The sequence below is a fragment of the Lissotriton helveticus genome, chromosome 8, assembly GCF_964261635.1.
Source record: "Lissotriton helveticus chromosome 8, aLisHel1.1, whole genome shotgun sequence".
NCBI lineage: Eukaryota > Metazoa > Chordata > Amphibia > Caudata > Salamandridae > Lissotriton > Lissotriton helveticus.
This window is the reverse complement of record NC_136069.1, coordinates 22,146,896-22,163,062: the sequence shown is the minus strand read 5'-3', so window position 1 is coordinate 22,163,062 and position 16,167 is coordinate 22,146,896.

The following is a 16,167-nucleotide window of genomic DNA, read 5'->3' as shown; positions in this document are numbered from 1 at the left end:
CCGGGTGGGGGAGCTGCTGCGGTGCCCGTTGGGGTTGTCCCGGACTTTCTAGGTGCCCCGGCGACCGCGCTGCACCACCCATAGGTTTGCGGCCTGCAGCTGCTGGAAGCCGGACCTCGAGTGCCTGCGACCCCCGGCCGCAATGCAACAACATCGGCCGCCGGGTCAGACCCGAGTCGGCCCGGCCGGAGGTTGCGGGAGTCGCGGGCTGCAATTACGCCTAGTGCCTCGCTGGCTGCCCAGGCCCCCCCTGACTGCGGGGGGGCATGTGGAGTTGCCCTGAAGTGGCTTGGTTCCCTATTCTGGTGCCTGGTGAGCCGGATCACCGGTTGTTGCTGGCCGTACCTGGGCTGCTGGGGCTGGGACAAGACTTCCGGAAGTCCTCCTGCCCAAAGGGTCGAACCGGAGGCCCCTACTGAAGCCCGCCTAGACTTATTTCCGGAGGAGGGACAGGGGACGGCCGGTCCCCTCCGGTCTGCTGTGTAACCCTGAAAGTGTGCCGTATTTATAAGAGGGTGCTCCCCCGTGTTCCGAGGTGCTATGGAGGACCACGCTGGTCCCTTGTGTGAGAGGTGGGGCCCGGATTGCATACAGTTATTCATTCTTGGCTGCCCTGCGCCCCTGGTGGACCACTTGCAAGACACTTGCCCCAGCTGTCGCAGCTTCTGAGAGACTCGGACTGGGTCCCTGGTTCGTATTCGCTCCGCGTAAGGGCGGTGGGTCGCCTCATCCCCCTGCTGGGATTAGCGTGCCAGTGGGCACCTCACTTTGTTGACTCCGGAGGGAAAGCATGGTGATAAAGAGGGAGGGGTAATGAAAGGACGAGTATGGCTGCAACAACGAGACAGAATGAAGGCTGTTTCTTTTAAAACACTCACAGCAGTTATGGGAAGAACCTCATTGGTTTTCTAATGGGTGATAAAATTGGGTAAAAGGGAAGCGTTTGTTAAAAATGGAAATGTTAAAAATGGAATGGAAGCAAGGAATAGTCAAGGAAAGGAGGGCACCATCATGTGTGGGAAAAGAGAGTGGCGTAGAGAGAGACTTGTTGGAGATAAAAATACCGCTAAAAATGTTTTTCATATGGTGACCAAGTAAATGAAGAAATGTTGTATATGATACCGGGTACAAATCGAACATTAAGTGCGCTGTTTAAAATGATTGAATTATGTGCATCTATGTGTATAATAGTGATGGTTATTGTTGTTTTTATTATTATCTGTAGTGACCCCTGACGAAGGGCGCGTTGGACGCCCGAAATGCATTGGGACCTTGAAAAATAAAACACTGTTTGTGATGAACCCTGCATCAGTCGTATTTTAACATGAAGAAACTCGGTAAAAAGGCAAATAATTCCATGTGTGGATTCACTAACTTGAGAAGAAATGGATGAAGTTAAATGTTGAAACTAATGGTTAACAAAGATTAAAACGGATAAAAGAGGAGATGTATAAAAGATAGCCTAAGTGATGGCTCGCCGCTGTGCGTTTGGAGGGGGGCAAAGATGTTGTCCCCATTTCGTAGTTTAAATCTTCTGAGGACATGACTTTGGAGGTTCGACCTCCAGGTGAACGGCAACTTCTTAGTTCCAGTAAGAAACCCTTTTGTTGTATCCTGCTTCTCCCTGCTCTTCTCTCTTTCTTGTCCTTTCTTAGTCTCTTGTACTCTGCTGCTCAGCCTGTCTCTATGATGTCATCCTTAGTTCTATCTGTGTATCTTTAAGTGTACTGTCAGTTACCTTGGAGGCTGAGCAGCAGGGCAGCTGCTCCCGGTGGGGCATTTATCTTAACCTTAACTGGAACCTGGATTACTTTCTTATCTAAATGTTGCATTGAATATTTGATAAGCAAGAATAAACATACATCCTGACACAGCAAATAAGGATTCATCTTTCATTTTCCGGATCTTACAATGGCGACGATTTAAGGAAAGAAACCACACGTGATCAAAAAGATACTGCAACAGAAGAAACTAATTGAACCTCATGCCCAACATCTTGATTGCACCACCGGTGTCTACAACAGCAAACAGCCAGAAGTAAGTTGGGTTTAGGACATTTTAAAGTAAGCTTAAACTTTGGATGTTTAAGTTGTCACCTGCTGTTTGAAATCTGCTTTTACATACTATAATATGCAGCTACATGTGGAGACTCCCTGCCTTACAGTCATCTTTTAAAAGGAAGCAATTTGATTTGAATAACTTGGAACTTGTACATGAATACTTTATGCTGCCTACTACCAGCTTTCATGTGGCTGAAAATGAGTAGATAGTATATTCTGAAACAAACTTTGCTGCCATCAGAGTTGTGAAATAATCTAGCGTTGGTGTGCTGTGAACAGTTATCAATTTTGGCTGTGCTTCTGAGATGAGCTGGAGAGTCTGTGAACCCTGCTGAGATTACTTGGTGTACTTTAAAGGAAATTCCTCCCTCCTAGATGGTATCATCCTTCGCACTACTTTGGGAAAAAGGTGACTTTTAGGGACTTTTTGATCGCTTTACCATGGCCATTGGCAGTTTCGTTGTTGCAATGCCGTTTAACTGTGTTTTCTTTTAAACTGAGCACAAGCCGACTTTTCAAAATATCTCCACTCTTGCGCCTGCACGCGCGCTCTTACCTGTCACCATGGACTCCTGAAGTTCCTTCATAGCTTCTCCCGTGACGTTCTGGCATTGTTGAATCAATCCCTCTAACTACTAACAGACTCTATGCTGCAAAAGTGTGCCATGAGCCACTCGGCGCCGCGTCAAAAGCGTGCCGCCATTTTGGGTTGGTCGTGGCTCAGTCTGCAGGTTGGTGCAAGTCTTCAGTTTGCCAACCAGCTTCATTACGTGTGTTCTCCTTTGGCAACTGCATCGAGGCAGTTTCAGAGAAGGATCTGGTGGCTATTTTCTTTTTCGCCTGGATCGGTTTGTGGATTTTTGCGGTGGTGAGGTGACGACTTCGTGGAGACTGCTTTGGGTTCGGGTGAGATGTCGCTCACCATATCTTCTTCAGTGTAGACTCAGTTGTGTTTACAATCTTCTTGCTGTTGGTGACAGTCTCTATATGGAAAAGTTTACCGGCGTAGTGAGAAAGCTGCCTCCGAAAATAAGATTTACAATCTTCTTGCAGTTGGTGACAGTTTCTATATGGAAAAGTTTACTGGCATTTTCAGAAAGCTGCCTCCGGAAATCAGACAACGGTGACTACATTTATTATTTTAATTTTTTATGTTTAAAATATTGCTAATTGCATCTTGTATTTCAATGCATTTACGAACTGTGCTATTGGTCTGATGATTTAAAGTTTAATGTAATTTATTACCTGTTATGTGATACTTTATGCAAGCCATTTTATGCAGGTCGTTCATAATTCTTCCTTTGAAGATAAGGATGGCTCAGAGCTGGGCATCCTAATCTTTTTGTGGGGAGCCATTTTTGTGCTCAATATATTTATTGAGGTGCTCTATCCCGTTTATTGTGCAGTTGTTTAGATTACTGGACCTCGTTAGAGCTCTATTTGTTTGAGGTGTATAATGCTTTTTAGGTCTCGCCTTTACCATTCCGAAGGAATGGGAAATGGCGAGAATTCAAGTGCTCGAACTGATTGTCAAACCACCGCTTTTTTTCGTGGCATTTTCTTCGAGTGCACGTGGCCACAGGCACGCGCTTTTGGCCCATACACTTTCATGGCCATCTGTTCCTCAATGTCCCTCCCACCCTTCGTTTGATCTTGCCGCGAGTTCAGGCTAATGGCCCTCCCCAGCACAGAGCGCGCATCGCGGCCGCACAGCACATCAAAGGGCTTCTCCCAGCGTGTGCTGTGCGGCTTCTCCTCCCCTAATTATGTGGCCGGCCGTACTTGTGTTTCCCGGCCGCTCTTGTATTTAATTAGCAGCAGCAGCATTTCTCCTGCGCCAGGCCACATCAAAGGCTCTGTGCCACTTTCACCCACACAGCAACACTTACAGACACGCAACGCCACTCACACCCACGCAAGCCCACTATCATCCACGCAACGCCACTCACACACGCAACGCCACTCACACACGCAACGCCACTCACACACGCAACGGCACTCACACACGCAACGCCACTCACACACGCAACGCCACTCACACACGCAACGCCACTCACACACGCAACGCCACTCACACACGCAACGCCACTCACACACGCAACGCCACTCACACATTGTGGGTGCAGATTGTGGGTGCAGATTGTGGGTGCAGATTCAGAGTGCAGATTGTGGGTGCAGATTGTGGGTGCAGATTGTGGGTGCAGATTCAGAGTGCAGATTCAGAGTGCAGATTCAGGGTGCAGATTCAGGGTGCAGATTCAGGGTGCAGATTCAGGGTGCAGATTGTGGGTGCAGATTGTGGGTGCAGATTGTGGGTGCAGATTCAGAGTGCAGATTGTGGGTGCAGATTGTGGGTGCAGATTGTGGGTGCAGATTCAGAGTGCAGATTGTGGGTGCAGATTGTGGGTGCAGATTCAGAGTGCAGATTGTGGGTGCAGATTGTGGGTTGTGGGTGCAGATTGTGGGTGCAGATTGTGGGTGCAGATTCAGAGTGCAGATTCAGAGAAAACTCACCAGCACCACCACCATTGCAATGCAATAGGTCTCGTTTTAACGCAAATTTAAGCTATAGGCCTTGTAAATGACAAAGCCTTTTATTTATGTTCCAAAAACCAGAACGCAAAAATAAAGGGCATTATCATTTACAATGCTAATAGTTCAGACTCACGTTATTGCGAGACCTATTGCATTTCCAATGCTTGTTATTATTACAGGTAATGGGCAAGTGTGGCGCTCAATTATTTCTATGTTTACTTGTACTGAAATGAACCATTTGATGCTCAATTTATTTGAGGAGTTAATTTCCATGTGTATCTTCTGGAGGTTAGTTTTAGGGATTTTAATTCTACTACGTTTGTTGGAGCCATTTATTTGCTCAATATCTATTGAGGTGCTCCATTCTGGTTTTGCTTATTGGTGATGGGCCATAGAGGGCTCAATGTTTATGATGAGCCGTAGGGGTGCTCAGTTTTATTCGTATTGCTACTGAGCCATTTAGTTGCTCGACTTTTGTTGAGGTGCTCAGTGTTATCTATGCTTAACTCTATTTTGTTAGAAGTGTTAATATTACATTTTCATGCACAGTGTTTGTGATGAGCCGTAGATGTGCTCAGTTATATTCATGCTTTCATTTTGTGAACCACTTTGGTGCTCTACTTCGCTAGAGGTGTTCTATTCGTATTGATTCACAGTTCTATTTATTATTACTGGTGATGAGCCTAGGGCTCAATTCTGTTGGTGCTTATGTATGCTGAACCACTTCGGTGCTCTATGTTTTTTTTAGAGGTGTTCAGATTTCATTTATGATTGACGCTACTGAACCTTTATTGCTCAAATTTTCATTGAGGTGTTCAGTTCCATTTCCATTCTAATGTTGATTTTGTCAAGTGGTTTATCATAACCACTTTTATTTTGTTAGCTCATGGTGTTGGTACAATGTTGGTACCCTCGCACTTACCTCTTCTCTCCACCATTCTGAAGACAGAGTTTATTTTTTGCGTTTCCTTTTCTCTCCACCATTCTGATGAGGGTGTTTATTTTTGGTGCGTTTTTATGTTGTTCCTCTATTCTACTCTTCTGCTCTCTGTTTTATCTTCTTCAACTTTTAAAGGGGGAAGGTGTGTTGTATCCTGCTTCTCCCTGCTCTTCTCTCTTTCTTGTCCTTTCTTAGTCTCTGTACTCTGCTTCTCAGCCTGTCTCTATGATGTCATCCTTAGTTCTATCTGTGTATCTTTAAGTGTACTGTCAGTTACCTTGGAGGCTGAGCAGCAGGGCAGCTGCTCCCGGTGGGGCATTTACCTTAACCTTAACTGGAACCTGAATTACTACCTTATCTAAATGCTGCACTTGATTATTTGATTACCAAGAATAAATATACATCCTGACACAGCAATTAAGAAGTCATCTTTAATTTATTGGATTTTACAGGGGTCCATAGGAGAGATCCATCCCCTGGTAGAGCAAGGTCTTCTAGTTCTGACGGCATGGTAGATTTCAGGAGACAATGGCGAATCCCAGGACTTTCGTCAAATGCTCTCACTCTCATTTCAGAATCATGGGCTTCCGGTACAAGGAAAGCTTATCGATTGGCATGGAGCAAATGGGTTCGCTGGTGCCTTCAACAACACTATGATCCCGTTTCAACTGATTTAGTTCACGTAGTTAATTACCTATCTGATCTGTTCACATCCGGTCTATCTTATAGAACAGTTAACGTTTATAGATCTGCAATTTCTGCTGGTCACTCCCTTATTAACGGAATCTCTGTTGGTCAAACCTTACTAACAAAAAAGATTATGAGGAGCATGAGAGTCAGCAATCCTCCTTCTGCCAAATACTCCGCTTTATGGGATGTCACCCTTGTTCTTAGAACTCTCTCCTCTTGGGGTGATAATTTCTCTCTTTCACTTAAACGCATCACGTACAAACTTACTGTTTTGTTATGTTTGGTGTCTTTTAGAAGAACTTCTGATGTTAAAGCTTTGGATATCTCTAGTAGGGCATTCCAACCTGAGGGTGTTTGCTTCTACCTCAAGAAAAGAACTAAAACAATGTCTTCCTCTATCTTTTACCCTTTCTTTCCCCAGAATGAAAGTCGTGTAGTTAAATGTTTGAAATAATATGAAAGAAAAACAAAAAATTTAAGAATGAATGAACATCAACTTTTGATTTCACATAGATCGCCTCACAAAGGTGTCTCTTCTCAGACCTTGGCAAGATGGGTTAAAGAGGTCATGCATGAAAGTGGTGTAGATACCTCTGTCTTTGGAGCTCACTCTCTTAGAGGTGCTTCGGCTTCTAAGGCCTTTTTTATGGGAGGAAGTCTACAAGATATCCTTAGGGCAGCTGACTGGTCGAATGATAGCATGTTCAGGACTTGTTATTTTAGACCAATTTCGAATCCGATTGATAATGTTATTAATGCACTTTAAAATTGCATAATATGGCCTCCGTGTCGTGCCATAAAATTTAGATTTTTCACAGCCTGGTGAGCAGAAAATCTGGATTTTATTAAAAACACGGAGGCTAATATTATCCCTCCTCTTATTATCCCTCCCATTGTGGATAAGATACTTGATATGTTACCTTTTTCTTTCAGAATGAAAATAATTTTTTTCCCTTTGGACGACCTTTGGAAAGCTGTCTTCAAATATATTCCTGTTTTCTTCATGAAGTTTGATCTTTCCTCGCAGTTTATAACAAAGAAGGAAGATGGCTGGTCGCGATGGGACTATGTAGTTGTCAAGAATGTTCATGAGTGTTCTATGTTCTCATTCTCATTGTTGCTACTGGGCTGTGGTAATAAAGGAGATTTGCATAATATTAGCCTCCGTGTCTTTAATAAAATCCAGATTTTCTGCCCACCAGGCTGTGAAAAAATCTAAATTCTCTCTGTATTTGAGACACGCTCGGGTTACATATACATTTATTCTCTTAACAGGGATGTCATTGCATCAAATTCTCCCTGTGTTAGGATCACACTCAGGTTACATATACATTGATTCTCTGAACACGGGTTTCATTGCATCGGATTCTCTCTGTATTTGAATCAGGCTCAGGTTACATATAAATTAATTTTCTTAACATGCATTTGAGTCACGCTCAGGTTACATATACCTCGAGTCTCTTAACAGTAGTATCACTGTATCAGATTCTCCCTGCATTTGAGTCGCGCTCAGGTTACATATACATTGATTTTCTTAACAGTGGTGTCACTGCATCAAATTCACTTAACAGTGGCACTGTATCAGATTCTCCCTGCATTTGAGTCGCGCTCAGGTTACATATACATTGATTCTCTTAACAGTGGTGTCATTTTATCAGATTATTCCTGTATTTGAGTCACGCACAGGTTACATATACATTAATTCTCTTAACAGTGGTATTATTGCATCAGATTCTCCCTGTATTTGAGACACACTCTGGTTACTTAAACGTTGATTCTCTTAACGGTGGTGTCACTTGATCAGATTCTCCATGCATTTGAGTCACGCTCACGTTACATATACATTGATTCTCTTAACAGTGGTATTGCTGCATCAGATTCTCCCTGTATTTGAGTCACGCTCAGGTTACATTTACATTGATTCTCTTAAAACTGGTATCATTGCATCAGATTCTCCCTGTATTTGACTGACGCTCAGGTTACATATACATTGATTCTTTTTAAAGTGGTGTCAATGCATCAAATTCTCCCTGCATTTGAGACACGCTCGGGTTACATATACATTGATTCTCTTAACAGGGATGTCATTGCGGTATACAACCTTTACAACGAAACTTTTACAACGAACTACCATTACAACACAAGTTTTACAACGCGAACTATTACAACGCATTGCTCTGGGGGGCGCTCTAGGATAGGGAATAGGTTAATTTACTATCCAATAACCTTTCCTAGTGTCAATGGGGACTGGAGTTGGAATAGTAAATTAAACTATTCACTATTAAACACCCAAAAGCACTATGCGTTGTAATGGTATGCGATGTAAAAACCGCGTTGTAAAGGTATGCGTGGTAAAAGTATGCGTTGTAACGTCATACATCCGTCATTGCATCAGATTCTCCCTGTGTTAGGATCACACTCAGGTTACATATACATTGATCCTTTTTAAAGTGGTGTAATTGCATCGCATTCTTCCTGTATTTGAGTCACGCTCAGGTTACATATACATTGATTCTCTTAACAGTGGTATCACTGCATCGGATTCTCTCTATATTTGAGACACGCTTGGGTTACATATACATTGATTCTCTTAACAGGGATGTCATTGCATCAGATTCTCCCTGTGTTAGGATCACCCTCAGGTTACATATACATTGATTCTCTGAACACGGGTTTCATTGCATCGGATTCTTTCTGTATTTGAATCAGGCTCAGGTTACATATACATTGATTCTTTTTAAGGTGGTGTCATTGCATCGTATTCTTCCTGAATTTGAGTAACGTTCAGGTTACATATACATTGATTCTCTTAACAGTGGTATTATTGCATCAGATTCTCCCTGTATTTGAGACACGCTCTGGTTACATATACATTGATTCTCTTAACGGTGGTGTCACTGCATCAGATTCTCCATGCATTTGAGTCACGCTCAGGTTACATATACCTTGAGTCTCTTAACAGTAGTATCACTGCATCAGATTCTCCCTGTATTTGAGTCACGCTCAGGTTACTTATACGTTGATTCTCTTAATAGTGGTGTCACTGCATAAGATTCACCTAACAGTGGTACTGCATCAGATTCTCCCTGCATTAGAGTCACGCTCAGGTTACATTTACATTGATTCTTTTTAAAGTGGTGTCACTGCATCGGAGTCTCCCTATATTTGAGACACGCTTGGGTTACATATACATTGATTCTCTTAACAGTGGTTTCATTGCATCAGTTTCTCCATGCATTTGAGTCGTACACAGGTTACATATACATTGATTCTCTTAACAGGGATGTCATTGCATTGGATTCCCCCTGCATTTGAGTCGGGCTCAGGTTATATATCAATTGATTCTCTTAACAGTGGTTTCATTGCATCAGTTTCTCCATGCATTTGAGTCATACACAGGTTACATATACATTGATTTTCTTAACAGTGGAATCATTGCATTGGATTCTTCCTGTATTTCAGTCGAGCTCAGGTTACATATACATTGATTCTCTTAATAGTGGTGTCATTGCATCAGATTCTCCTAACAGTGGTATCACTGCATCAGATTCTCCCTGTATTTGAGTCACGCTCAGGTTACTTATACATTGATTCTCTTAACAGTGGTGTGACTGCATCAAATTCACTTAATAGTGGTACTGCATCAGATTCTCCCTGCATTTGAGTCGCGCTCAGGTTTCATATACATTGATTCTTTTAACAGTGGTTTCATTGCATCAGTTTCTCCATGCATTTGAGTCGTACACAGGCTACATAAACATTGATTCTCTTAACAGGGATGTCATTGCATCGGATTCCCCCTGCATTTGAGTCGCGCTCAGGTTACATATCAATTGATTCTCTTAACAGTGGTTTCATTGCATTAGTTTCTCCATGCATTTGAGTCGTACACAGGTTACATATACATTGATTTTCTTAACAGTGGTATTGCATTGGATTCTTCCTGTATTTCAATCGAGCTCAGGTTACATATACATTGATTCTCTTAATAGTGGTGTCATTGCATCAGATTCTCTTAACAGTGGTGTCTCTGCATCAGATTCTCCCTGCATTTGAGTCGCGCTTAAGCATTGATTCTTTAAAGAGCGGTGTCATTGCATCGGATTCTCGCTGTATTTGAGACAAGCTCTGGTTACTTATACGTTGATTCTCTTAACAGTGGTGTCACTGCATCAGATTCTCCCTGTATTTGAGTCGCGTTCAGGTTTCATATACATTGATTCTCTTAACAGTGGTGTCACTGCATCAAATTCACTTAATAGTAGTACTGTATCATATTCTCCCTGCATTTGAGTCGTGCTCAGGTTACATATACATTGATTCTTTTTAAGGTGGTGTCATTGCATCGGATTCTCCCTGTATTTGAGTCACGCTCATGTTACATATACCTTGAGTCTCTTAACAGTAGTATCAATGCATTAGATTCTCCCTGCATTTGAGTCGCGCTCAGGTTACATATCAATTGATTCTCTTAACAGAGGTTTCATTGCATCAGTTTCTCCATGCATTTGAGACGTACACAGGTTACATATACATTGATTTTCTTAACAGTGGTATCATTGCATTGGATTCTTCCTGTTTTTGAGTCGAGCTCAGGTTACATATACATTGATTCTCTTAACAGTGGCGTCACTGCATCAGATTCTCCCTGTATTTGAGTCGCGCTCAGGATACTTATCCGTTGATTCTCTTAACAGTGGTGTCACTGCATCAGATTCTCCATGCATTTGAGTCACACTCAGGTTACTTATACGTTGATTCTCTTAATAGTGGTGTCACTGCATCAAATTCACTTAACAGTGGTACTGCATCAGATTCTCCCTACATTTGAGATGCGCTCAGGTTACATATACATTGATTCTCTTAACAGTGGTATTATTGCGTCAGATTCTCCCTGTATTTGAGACACGGTCTGGTTACTTTCTCTTAACGGTGGTGTCACTGCATCAGATTCTCCATGCATTTGAGTCACGCTCAGGTTACATATACATTGATTCTCTTAACAGTGGTATTGCTGCATCAGATTCTCCCTGTATTTGAGTCACGCTCAGGTTACATATACATTGATTCTCTTAACAGTGGTATTATTGCATCAGATTCTCCCTGTATTTGAGACACGTTCTGATTACTTATCCGTTGATTCTCTTAACAGTAGTATCACTGCATCAGATTCTCCCTGTATTTGAGACACGCTAAGGTTACTTATACATTGATTCTCTTAACGATGGTGTCACTGCATCAGCTTCTCCCTGTATTTGAGTCACGCTCAGGTTACATATACATTGATTCTCTTAACAGTGGTATTATTGCATCAGATTCTCCCTGTATTTGAGACACGATCTGGTTACTTATCCGTTGATTCTCTTAACAGTAGTATCACTGCATCACATTCTCCCTGTATTTGAGACATGCTGTGTTACTCAAACGTTGATTCTCTTAACAGTGGTGTGACTGCATCAGATTCTCCATGCATTTGAGTCACGCTCAGGTTACATATACCATCAGTCTCTAACAGTACTATCACTGCATCAGATTCTCCCTGTATTTGAGACACGCTGTGTTACTCAAACGTTGATTCTCTTAACAATGGTGTCACTGCATCAGATTCTCCATGCATTTGAGTCACGCTCAGGTTACATATACATTGATTCTCTTAACAGTGGTATCGCTGCATCAGATTCTCCATGCATTTGAGTCACGCTCAGGTTACATATACATTGATTCTCTTAACAGTGGTATCGCTGCATCAGATTCTCCATGCATTTGAGTCACGCTGAGGTTACATAGACATTGATTCTCTTAACAGTGGTATTATTGCATCAGATTCTCCCTGTATTAGAGACACGCTCCGGTTACTTAAACGTTGATTCTCTTAACAGTGGTATCGCTGCATCAGATTCTCCCTGTATTTGAGTCACCCTCAGGTTACATATACATTGATTCTCTTAACACTGGTATCATTGCATCAGAATCTCCCTGTATTTGAGACACGATCTGGTTACTTATACGTTGATTCTCTTAACAGTAGTATCACTGCATCAGATTCTTCCTGCATTTGAGTCACGCTCAGGTTACATATACCTTGAGTCTCTTAACAGTAGTATCACTGCATCAGATTCTTCCTGTATTTGAGTCACGCTCAGGTTACTTATTCGTTGATTATCTTAATAGTGGTGTCACTGCATAAGATTCACTTAACAGTGGTACTGCTTCAGATTCTCCCTGCATTTGAGTCACGCTCAGGTTACGTTTACATTGATTCTTTTTAAAGTGGTGTCACTGCAGCGGATTCTCCCTATATTTGAGACACGCTCGGGTTACATATACATTGATTCTCTTAACAGTGGTTTCATTGCATCAGTTTCTCCATGCATTTGAGTCGTACACAGGTTACATATACATTGATTTTCTTAACAGTGGTATCATTGCATTGGATTCTTACTGTATTTGAGTCCAGCTCAGGTTACATATACATTGATCCTCTTAATAGTGGTGTCATTGCATCAGATTCTCTTAACAGTGTTATCACTGCATCAGATTCTCCCTGCATTTCAGTTGCGCTCAGGTTTCATATACGTTGATTCTCTCAACAGGGGTGTCACTGCATCAGATTCTCCCTGCATTTGAGTCTCGCTCAGGTTACATATATATGGATTCTTTTTAAAGTGGTGTAATTGCATAGGATTCTTCATGTATTTGAGTCACCCTCAGGTTACATTTACATTGATTGTTTTTAAAGTGGTGTCACTGCATCGGACTCTCCCTGTATTTGAGACACTCTCGGGTTACATGTACATTGATTCTCTTAACAGGGATGTCATTGCATCGGATTCTCCCTGCATTTGAGACACGCTCGGGTTACATATACATTGAATCTCTTAAAAGTGGTGTCACTGCATCAAATTCACTTAATAGTAGTACTGTATCATATTCTCCCTGCATTTGAGTCGCGCTCAGGTTACATATACATTGATTCTTTTTAAGGTGGTGTCATTGCATCGGATTCTCCCTGTATTTGAGTCATGTTCATCTTACATATACCTTGAGTCTCTTAACAGTAGTATCAATGCATCAGATTCTCCCTGCATTTGAGTCGCACTCAGGTTACATATCAATTGATTCTCTTAACAGTGGTTTCATTGCATCAGTTTCTCCCTGTATTTGAGTCGTACACAGGTTACATATACATTGACTTTCTTAACAGTGGTATCATTGCATTGGATTCTTCCTGTATTTGAGTCGAGCTCAGGTTACATATACATTGATTCTCTTAACAGTGGTGTCACTGCATCAGATTCTCCCTGTATTTGAGTCGCGCTCAGGTTACATATACATTGATTCTCTTAACAGTGGTGTCATTGCATCAGAATATCTCTCTATTTGAGACACGCTCTGCTTACTTATACGTTGATTCTCTTAACAGTGGTATCACTGCATCTGATTCTCTTAACAGTGGTATCACTGAATCAGATTCTCCCTGTATTTGAGTCACGCTCAGGTTACTTATACGTTGATTCTCTTAACAGTGGTGTCACTGCATCAAAGTCACTTAACAGAGGTACTGCATCAGATTCTCCCTGCATTTGAGTCGCCCTCAGGTTACATATATACATTGATTCTCTTAACAGGTGTCAATTCATCAGATTCTCCCTGTATTTGAGTCACGCTCAGGTTACATATACATTAATTCTTTTTAAGGTGGTGTCATTGTATCGGATTCTTCCTGTATTTGAGTCACGCTCAGGTTACATATACATTGATTCTCTTAACAGTGGTATTATAGCATCAGATTCTCCCTGAATTTGAGTCACGCTCAGGTTACATATCAATTGAATCTCTTAACAGTGGTTTCATTGCATCAGTTTCTCCATGCATTTGAGTCGTACACAGGTTACATATACATTGATTTTCTTAACAGTGGTATCATTGCATCGGATTCGTCCTGTATTTCAGTCACGCTCAGGTTACATATACATTGATTCTCTTAATAGTGGTGTCACTGCATCAGATTCTCCCTGTATTTGAGACACGCTCTGGTTACTTATCTGTTGATTCTCTTAACAAGGGTATCCCTGGATCAGTTTATCCATGCATTTGAGTCGTACACAGGTTACATGTACATTGATTCTCTTAACAGTGGTGTCACTGCATCGGATTCTCTCTGTATTTGAGTCACGCTTGGGTTACATATACACTGATTCTCTTAACAGTGGTATTATTGCATCAGATTCTCCCTGTATTTGAGACACGCTCTGGTTACTTAAACGTTGATTCTCTTAACGGTGGTGTCACTGCATCAGATTCTCCATGCATTTTAGTCACGCTCAGGTTACATATACATTGATTCTCTTAACACTGGTATCATTGCATCAGAATCTCCCTGTATTTGAGACACGATCTGGTTACTTATCCGTTGATTCTCTTAACAGTAGTATCACTGCATCAGATTCTCCCTGTATTTGAGACACGCTGTGTTACTCAAACGTTGATTCTCTTAACAGTGGTGTCACTGCATCAGATTCTCCATGCATTTGAGTCACGTTCAGGTTACATATACCTTCAGTCTCTTAACAGTAGTATCACTGCATCAGATTCTTCCTGTATTTGAGACACGCTGTGTTACTCAAACGTTAATTCTCTTAACAGTGGTGTCACTGCATCAGATTCTCCCTGTATTTGAGTCACGCTAAGGTTACTTATACATTGATTCTCTTAACGATGGTGTCACTGCATTAGATTCTCCCTGTTCTTGAGTCACACTCAGGTTACTTATACGTTGATTCTCTTAATAGTGGTGTCACTGCATCAAATTCACGTAACAGTGGTACTGCATGAGATTCTCCCTGCATTTGAGACGCGTTCAGGTTATATATACATTGATTCTCTTCACAGTGGTGTCATTTCATCAGATTCTCCCTGTATTTAAGACACGCTCCGGTTACTTAAACGTTGATTCTCTTAACAGTAGTATCACTGCATCAGATTCTTCCTGTATTTGAGTCACGCTCAGATTACTTATTCGTTGATTCTCTTAATAGTGGTGTCACTGCATAAGATTCACTTAACAGTGGTACTGCATCAGATTCTCCCTGCATTTGAGTCACGCTCAGGTTACATTTACATTTATTCTTTTTAAAGTGGTGTCACTGCATCGGATACTCCATATATTTGAGACACGCTCGGGTTACATATACATTGATTCTCTTAACAGTGGTTTCATTGCATCAGTTTCTCCATGCATTTGAGTCGTACACAGGTTACATATACATTGATTTTCTTAACAGTGGTATCATTGCATTGGATTCTTACTGTATTTGAGTCCAGCTCAGGTTACATATACATTGATCCTCTTAACAGTGGTGTCATTGCATCAGATTCTCTTAACAGTGTTATCACTGCATCAGATTCTCCCTGTATTTGAGTCATGCTCAGGTTACTTATACGTTGATTCTCTTAACAGTGGTGTCACTTCATCAAATTCACTTAACAGTGGTACTGCATCAGATTCTCCCTGCATTTGAGTCGCGCTCAGGTTTCATATACGTTGATTCTCTCAACAGTGGTGTCACTGCATCAGATTCTCCCTGTATTTGAGTCACGCTCAGGTTACATATACATTGATTCTTTTTAAAGTGGTGTAATTGCATAGCATTCTTCATGTATTTGAGTCACGCTCAGGTTACATTTACATTGATTGTTTTTAAAGTGGTGTCACTGCATCGGACTCTCCCTGTATTTGAGACACGCTCGGGTTACATGTACATTGATTCTCTTAACAGGGATGTCATTGCATCGGATTCTCCGTTCATTGGAGACATACATTGAATCTCTTAAAAGTGGTGTCACTGCATCAAATTCACTTAATAGTAGTACTGTATCATATTCTCCCTGCATTTGAGTCGCGCTCGGGTTACATATACATTGATTCTTTTTAAGGTGGTG